The sequence below is a fragment of the Puma concolor genome, chromosome B3 (assembly GCF_028749965.1).
Source record: "Puma concolor isolate L17-30 chromosome B3, mPumCon1.1.hap2, whole genome shotgun sequence".
Classification (NCBI taxonomy): Eukaryota; Metazoa; Chordata; class Mammalia; order Carnivora; family Felidae; genus Puma; species Puma concolor.
This window is the reverse complement of record NC_141672.1, coordinates 964,972-974,220: the sequence shown is the minus strand read 5'-3', so window position 1 is coordinate 974,220 and position 9,249 is coordinate 964,972. Positions and strand designations below refer to the sequence as shown.

General features: G+C 43.3%; 1 pseudogene; it reads right to left on the bottom strand.

Moving 5' to 3' along the window:
• Nucleotides 1–852: 852 nt before the first annotated feature.
• Nucleotides 853–3,136, bottom strand: LOC147579606 (disintegrin and metalloproteinase domain-containing protein 20-like; annotated as a pseudogene).
• Nucleotides 3,137–9,249: the final 6,113 nt, after the last annotated feature.

Below are 9,249 nucleotides of genomic sequence, written 5' to 3'. Positions count from 1 at the left end.
GTATTTGTAATTCAGAAGAAAATAAACAGACTTTAATATCACTATTATGATTTAAAATATATTCTAGACAACTGTAAAAGTAGTAAAACATATTTAGAAAAAGGGTCCCTAACTTTCCACAGGCTCAACTCTGCAGGATTTCTAGAAGGTTCTTGGGAGAACCAAAGTGGAAATCCTAGGCAGACCCTCGTCTACGGATGAACTCACTGAAAAATAGAGAAAAGAAGGAGAAGAGGGGTTCATATTCATCGGGCTCCCTCGGAATGCCAAGACATCCATAGGCACTTGTGCCTACCTTTCTGATTGATTTCACTGGAGGCTACGTTCAGCCTCATAGTCTCAGTCTCCCACATTCGGAAATTTGCTCTCCAGGAAGGCACAGCTTGCACTGGCTGGGATCGAATCCATGTCCCTTTCCCTGACAGCCCACAGACACCCCAGTGTGGGACAGGCAGTATGGGTGGGTGGTAGTCCTCCATCACCCTGAGCCCATATTGGGACCAGGAAATGAGAGGTCACCTGAAGAATGAGACAAAGCTCAGTGTGCAAGAGCACAGTTTTGGAGAAAATTCATGCATTTGTCCCTAAAGGACCTTGTGGCAACTTCTCTTATTTCTGGAACCAGAAACCTCAGCCCAAGACACAGCTGCTGACTCAGGTCTTCTGCACAGAGTCTTAGGCACTGTTGGGCTCTTACAGGCTTACAAAAATACATAGAGGCCACAAGCATGCAGTTTTCAAGTTTTATTTCAGAGTTCTGCTGAGTGACGCATTAGAGACCTGGTGTCAGGTCCATGATGTGCCTGTGGACCCCTGTGTCTCCCGCAGACCCCTGGAAACGTGGATGTTAGCTGTGCCACCTCATTACTGTATTTTCACAGATGAGCCACGTGGACTGTCTATAGTTGTTTAGGGGTCTGGAGGCTGAATTATGCATTGTCTTGATCAACAGTCTCTTCCATAACTTTCTGTCTGTTGATAGTTCTGACATTTCCGGCAACACCAAAGAGGAATGCAGCAATTAAGACATAGATTCTAGCAAAGATCACTCTGAGATATGCCACGGATTTACAACTTTGCCTGACTGACCGCATTCTTCTTGGAGGGGGTCCACTGTCTGTGCTCCCACCAGTGCCTCGTTCAGTGCACCGTGGAGGATCCCAGCCTACGTGGCAATGGCAGTTCCTGTTATTGTTGCATATCCCTCTGTGACTGCATTTCTCCGGGACCTGTCATAGTTCAGCTGAGCCACAGTGCCATTGCAGTTGGTATCCTGACAGAACTTTCCAGGAGCACAGGGGGTACCAGTTCTCACATGACCAGTATCGGTTGTTCCTGTGCTACGATGCGAATCCAGCCCAAAACACCAGAACCCTGAGATCTCAGACTGGTGAAATCCAACATGCTCTTGCAGCTGAGGGAGATGGGTGATGTTACTACACTGCAGCCTTCCACACTGCATGTCTGTGGGGGAACAGGGTTTAGATTTGAATACCCCTGGGTCTCTTCTGCAGTGTCCATATCGGCTGCCTTTTTGATTTATGGTATAGCAGACATTTTCACCCTTCACAGCATTTCTGCCAAAGATTTCTTGGCAGTGCATAGTGCGGTCAGTGCAGTTTCCATGATAGCAGCAGCCCTCATCAGTGCACGCGGTTCCATCTTGCATATGGAAGTCATCAGGGTACGCCGAGGACACCCCATGGCAGGACTCTGGAAGATCACGTATATTTTGGATTGGTTTGCAGGGTGTCCAAGCAGCGGAGTTGGTGCAGTCTGTATAGCTCCTGCCTGTATTACATTTGCCCCCAGGGGTTCAGATACAATCACGCATACAGCCTAGATTGCTGTAGCACTGCTTGAAGGAGCCGCAGTCACACTGCTTTCCTGGATCCACTATGTAGTTTCCATAATGATAGTGGGTCAGGCTTTCATTTAAATGCACCATTTCAGTGTTGAACATGCACTCGCCTGTTCCACAATTCATTATGTGCTGCGTATGAATGAAGGAACAGTTCCTTAAAGCTTCCATTATACCAGTTAGTTGGGTTCTAAGGCAGCTGGACCTTTTTTGGCAAGCACATTCATTAGTGTTAATGCAGAAGCCACAATTTCTTGCCATCTGATGTGTTGCTATGACAGACAAGAGTAAACAATGTCTGCCTAAATAACTCAGAATGATGGCATATAACCCATTGGTGGATGGCATAGAGAATATACAACTGGAGTGCAATGAACCTCATGGGGCCCATCTCAAATCACATTAAGTGTGAAGTGTTTTAAGAAATCGAAAATACTTTGACTCATACTACTGAAGAGAAAAAAGGACTCCGATGCAACACATAATTGCCCGTGTGAGCCTGATGTCTCTCACTATAAATGACCATGAAACCAATAACTTACATCTCTACCATTAAATATTGACTCAGTTAAGCTAACTAGCCTTATTAGGAATTGGACACCTTTTTCCACGTGGTTAACACACTATACATTGTTTTGAAACTGAGAGCAAGTCCTTTGAAAATTCCGTGATGGTATGAATAGAACTTACTAGAGATCCTTGGGGCTGCACTGGCATTTCCTTGAGGAACAGGGGTCCCCTGTCCTCCTTATATCCTAGGTTATAAGTGGTCCCATTGCACAGATGTCTGCGACTCTCTGAGAAACAAAGTGTTCAAACCATTGGAAATCACCCAGGGGTCTCATTTCATAGGCAAGTTAATCCAACTTCATGACATCTTCAAGGCTGCCATAGCCTGTGTCAATTGTGACCATGGAAAAAGGAATCTCCTCCAGGTCGCTGAGGTAGTAACAGTCTGGAGGCATGAAGGGGTAGTCCATCTGCAAGGCTCCCTGAGCATCCTGAGTCATCATCAGCAGAGTCTGGACCAAAAGAGTTTATTTTGCCGCATGTGCATAACATGTCTCTTGCCCCAAAACGCAGGCTATAGGACAGATAGCCAGGCATCTGAATTCCCTTGCTGTGGTTCGGCTCCTTCTTGGGAATTACCACCTGAGAGGAGGTGTAGCACCATGAGGGATGCCCTTGAGAACCCTGCACAGGAGCCAGCACTGCCCAGAGTTCAAACAGCAAGAGGGGTGCCCTCAGGGTGACCTGGCCCTCTGCCAGCCTCATGCCCCTGCTCAGGGACATCTGCCAGTGAGAATGGATAAATGGAGGATACTCAGCAAAGCCAGGTCTAGACCATCAGACAGAACAGAGGGCTGTGCCAGGTGGCCAGCACCCTGCACCTGGGGGCCACCTGTGGGGTTTGGCAACAGTCCCAGGGTGTGGCATTGGGTGACCCTGCACATCAGTTCAGCTGGGGTAGATGTGGGAGGGGCAGGTGAGCCATGGTCAAGAGTGGTCACATGGACATGGGTAGGGATTTGGACCCAGAGGCATGGCTCTAGTCAATACCTTCAATCTTTCCTCCCGCTACTTGCATATGGGCTATACAGTTATAACACCCTGAACTTCTCTACCAGTTCCATGTCCTGTGGTACTGCTGGGTCACTTTCTTTGGATAACTATTGTGCCTGATTACAGAGACCACTGCTTTTGCTTCCTTGTGATGTGGAGGTAAACATTGTCAATTTTACCTTTATGGGTGATGCAAAAAATCGCTTTGTAGTTTTATGTGTCTTATTCTCCTTGCGTATTAGTTTGCAAGCCATTTGATCCTTTTGGTTTTTGCTTTGAAGGTTCCTCTGAGTTCACTGAGCAAAACATTTCTCAGTATTCTGAGTAATGATTGGTGAACTACAGGGTTGTATTTTAGTATTTTCTTATGCCAGCTGGGGAGAACAGAAAGTACTGCTGACCATGTGTGAGTCCCAGGGGTTTTCTCCTCTAATCCCTTATGGTGGTTCTTTCCTGGCCTCTGGCAGTCTCCTCCCATGTATGTTTGGTTCCCTCTTCAGCTGGAGATGCAGGGAAGTTGAGGTTACTTTGGCAGCTTGTACCATGGAGTCTGCCCATGATCAAAAGATGGTATTGACCGTGGCACTCCCTTGCTTGATTAAGTACCCTCTACTGCTTTAAAACGCCCTGGGTCAGGGAGAAACCTCACAGTTGGCATTTGGACAAGAGTTTGCCTTTTCCCCAGTGTCTGGCCTTCTGAATATAGCTCAAATTCCTTTCCCACCAAAACTAAAACTTTGAACGTTGACCTTTCCAGCAATAGGCAGCTGAATTTGGGTTTTGATAACAATGAAATGGAGAGTGAAATGGCAGTTTCCAGGGCCTGGCAGGGAGGGTCAATGAGGAGTAGATCTCACGGGCTATGATTTTGTGTTATGCGATGATTAAGTTCTAGAGGGGTCTCCACATCATTACCTCTGTAATTAACAATACTGTAATGTATGGTTAAAATTTTGTGAAGAGTGTGGGCCTCATGTTCAGTGAGACCTTACCACAATATAAAAGTGGAAGACATGAGTTTTGCTTCTCACACAACAGTGTGCTGAACTGCATGGACACACTCTCTACTGATAATTTGAAAACAATTTACAAAAACTTATATGTTTTGGAAACTAACCCTGAGGATATGTCATTTACAGATATCTTCTTCCATTCCATAGGTTGCTTTTTTGTTTTGTTGATTGTTTCCTTCACTGTGCAGAAGCTTGCTATTTTGAGGTAGTCTCTCTCTATATATAATTTTCTTGTATTATATTAATGTAAATTCAAGTGTGTTGCCATACAGTGTAGTACTGATTTTAGGGGTAGAATTTAGAGAACCATCGCATACATATAACACCCAGTTCTCATTTCACCCAGTGCCCTCCTTAATGGCCACATGCCATTTAGCCCACCTCCCCCACTTCCCCTCAGTTTGTTCTCTGTATTTAAGAGTGTCTTCTGGTTTCCTCCCTCTCTGTTTTATTTTATTTTTCCTTTCCGTATGTAGTGTTTCTCATATTCCACTAATGTGTGAAATCATAGGATATTTGACTTTTTCTCACTGACTTGTTCCACTTAGCATAATACACTGTAGTTCCATCCACATTATTGTAATTGGCAAGATGTCATTCTTTTTGATGGCTAAGTAATATTGCTTTGTATATATTTACCACCTCTTCTTTATGCATGTGTTGATGAATATTTGGGTTGTTCCACAATTTGTTTTTTGTTGATAAGGCTGCCATAAAGATTGGGATGCATGTGCCCCTTCGAATCAGCATTTTGGTATCCTTTGGATACCTTTGGTATCCTTGGATAAATGCAATTGCTTGATCACAGGATAGTTCCGTTTTTCATTTTTTGAGGAATCTCCACACTGTTTTCCAGAGTGGCTGCGCCAGTTTGCATTACCATCAACAGTGCGAAAGCGTTTCGCTTTCTCTGCATCCTTGCTGACACTTCCTGTTTTCTGAATTGTTAATTTTAGTCATTGTGACAGGTGTGAGTTGGTATCTCATTGTGGTTTTGATTTATATTTCACTGATGACGAGTGTTGTTGAGCATCTTTATTTGTGTCTTTTTGCCATCTGGATGTCTTCTTTGGAAAAATATGTATTCATGTCTTCTGCCCATTTCTTCACTGGATTATTTGTTTTTTGAGTGTTGAGTTTGGTAAGTTCTTTATAGATTTTGGATACTAACCCTTTAACTGAGATGTCATTTACAAATATCTCCCCCCATTTTGTCAGTTGCGTTTTAGTTTTGTTGATTTGTTCTTTGCTGTGCAGAAGCTTTTTATCTTGATGAGATCCCAATAGTTTATTTTTGCTATTGTTTCCCTTGCCTCTGGGGACATGTCTAGTAAGAAATTGTTCTGGCCAAGGTCAAAGAGGTTGGTGCCTGTGTTCTCCTCTAGGATTTTGATGGTTTCCTGTCCACATTTAGGTCTTTCATTCATTTTGTATTTATTTTTGTGTGTACTGTAAGAAAGTGGTCCAGGTTCATTACAAGTTCATGATGCTGTCCAGTTTTCCCAACACCAGTTGTTGAAGGGACTTTTTCCATTTGATAGTCTTTCCTGCTCTGTCAAAGATTAGTTGATCATATAGTGATGTGTCCATTTCAGGCTTTTCTAATCTTTTCCATTAATCTATGTGTCTATTTTTTGCCAGTATCATCCTGTCTTGATGACTACAGCATTGTAATATAGCTTGATATCCAGAATTGTGATGCCTCCAGGTTTTTTTCTTTTTCAAGATCTTTGGTTATTTGGGGTCTTTTGTGGTTCCATGATAATTTTAGAGTTATTTGTTCTAGCTCTGTGAAAAATATTGGTATTATTTGACAGGAAATGGAATTATTTGCATTGAATGTCTAGATTGCTTTGGATAGTATTGTCATTCAACAATGATTTTTCTTTTAATCCATGTGCATGGAATATTTTTCCATTTCTTTGTGTTTTCTTCAATTTCTTCCATAAATGTCCCAGACCTTTCAGAGTACAGATCTTTTACCTCTTTACTTAGGTTTATTTCTAGTATATTATGGTTTTTGGTGTAATTTTAAATGGGACTGATTCCTTGATTTCTCTTTCTCCTGCTTCATTATTGGTGTATAGAAATGTAACAAATTTCTATATGTTGATTTTGTATGCTGCAAATTTACAGGTTTATTGTACCAGTTCTAGCGGGTTTTTTTTTTTTTTTTTGGTGGAGTCTTTCAGGTTTTCTATATATGGTATAAAATTCAACTCCAGAACTGAATAATCCTATTAAAAATGGCCAGGAGACATGAATAAGCATTTTTCCAAATGTGACCTACAGATTGTCAATAAACACATGAAAAGATGGTCAACATCACTCCTCATCAGGGAAATATAAATCCAAACTACAATTAAATATCAACTCACACTGGTCAGAAAGGCTGAACTCAACAGCACAAGAAACAACAGGTGTTGGTGAGGATGCAGAGAAAGAGGATCCTTTTCGAGGTGCTGGTGGGAATGCACACTGGCACAGCCCCTATGGAAAACACCATGGAGGTTCCTTAGAAAGCTAAAAACGTAACTACATTACGATAGAACAAATGCACTACTAGGTATTTACCCAAAGGATACAAAAATACTAATTTAAGGGAATTGTACCTCTATGTTTATAGCAGCTAAGTCACAAGCAGCCCAGCTATGGAAACAACCTAGCCCAAGTATGCATTGATTGATGAATGGGGTAGAATACGTGGTATATCTACATAACCCCGTCCACGCACACTGGAATATTTCTCAGCCATAAAAGTAATGACATTAGCCATTTGTAAGGACATGGATGGGCCTAGAGAGTATTATATTTACTGAAATAAGTCAGAGAAAGACAAATACACGATTTCATCCATATGTAGAATTTAAGAAACAACAAATGGGCAAAGGGAGAAATAAGAGAGAAGAGGCAAACCAAGAAATAGGTGATTTTTTCAATCTTCACTTATTTATTTAGAGAGAGAATGGGAGGTGGGGCAGAGGCAGATGTGAAGAGAATCCCAGGGAAACGTCGTGCTGTCAGTTCAGAAACCAAAGTGGGGCTTGATCTCAGGAACGAATAGATCAAGACAAGAGCCCAGATCAAGAGTCATGGGCCTAACCCATGGAAGCACGTAAGCACCACGAAACAGATACTTAACTATAGGGGAAAAACTGATGGTTACCCTGTGGAGGGTGGGTGGAGAGATGGGGAAGTCGTTGATGGGGATTAAAGGGAGTGCTCATAATGAACACTGGGTGCTGTATTGCAATGTTGAATCACTATACTTTACACCTGAAAGTAATATTACATTGCATGTTAACTAACTGGAATTTGAAGAAAAACTCAAATAATGTATTTATAGTGCCTGCAAATGGCCATGTTGGCATACAGCCCATGAAGAAGCATTTATTGCAGAAAATATACTACCAGAAAGAATACCTAGAATATTTGAACAAGGTATGTTCTTTTCCTTTCCCACCCCATATCATCAAGTAGAAACTCCAGTGCAAGTAACTGGGACTATAGGCATGTGCCACTGAGCCTTGCTGCAACCTCCCCTCCAGACTGTTGTAGCCAATACACATGGTTCCTGGTGACCAGCTCCTGTTCAGAGGACTCTTTCCCAGAGGGACAGGATGTCAGTGACCCTAAGCTGTTTGCTGTTGAGGCCAAGCCCCAGCAGGTGCCAGTGAGATGTGCGACTCACTCATTGTTGGCAGCCCCACTCCCAGGAAGGAAGCGCTGCCCTGGGCACAGTCCACTAGGGACGCTGGGAACCTGAACACCCCAGACCTGACTTGTATGGCAGGAGTCTCATGCCACCAGGACAAGCAAGCCACAAGGAAGTGAAGCTGCCAGCCACCCCTAAACAGAGCCCTCAGTTTCCAAACTGTTTGGAATCCTGTTTGTCCCCGACACCCCCTGCAGCTGCAGACCTTTGCCCAGAGTATTGTCCACGGTAAGGGGGAGATGGAGCAATCCTCTAAATCAAGGAGCAAATCTGTTCCTATAGAACTGACTTCATTTCCAGCTGAGTGTGAGGAAGGTCTGGCCCTCATGTTGTGGGAGAGTCAGGTGCAAGAGACCAATAGTTTCAGTGGAGGGTTCCTAACCTACTCCTGCTCACCTGCAGGAGAGAGCCAGAGGCAGGGACAGTGGAGGGAACAGCTCCTGTCAGAACACATGTCAGATTATGGCCTCAACCACTCTCCATTCAGAGGAGTCTGAGGTTTTAGGGTTCAGTCTGTGGAGACTCCATACATCAGAGGGTGGTTGAACATAGCAGTGCTCTCAAATGAAGCAGAGTATCTCATCATGTGGTTTGGGAAAGAAAGAGATAAGGAATGCCCAACCAAACCATTGTCACCATGGTCTGGCTGTGTGAATGTCCCAGGTCACACCACCTCTGTAATTATGGGACTACCGCCCTTCCCTCCACATCATGTCTTTGAGTTTCACCTGGTTTCAGGTGTGCATCAGTAGTGTCACATTTCTCTGGCAAAGCATCCCATTGATGGAAGTTTCGGAGTTGGTTTATTCCTTTATATTTAGAAAGACTTTCGCCTTATTCTGAGCTTCTAACGCTAAGAAAGATGCTATAAATATTTACACACCATTTATTTTCTGAGCATGGGATTTCATTCTTCAGGGACAAATACTCGGGAGTGGTATTTCCAGGTTCCTTTTTATGCCATCCATGTATAATTTCATAAGCAACAGCCAACGGTTTTCCAGAGCTGGTGTTTGTTTGTCAATCCTTCCTGCATTGTTTGAGGCCCCACGTAGGCTGGATGCTCACCTGGATGTTGTTGTCAGTGTTGTTTTCAT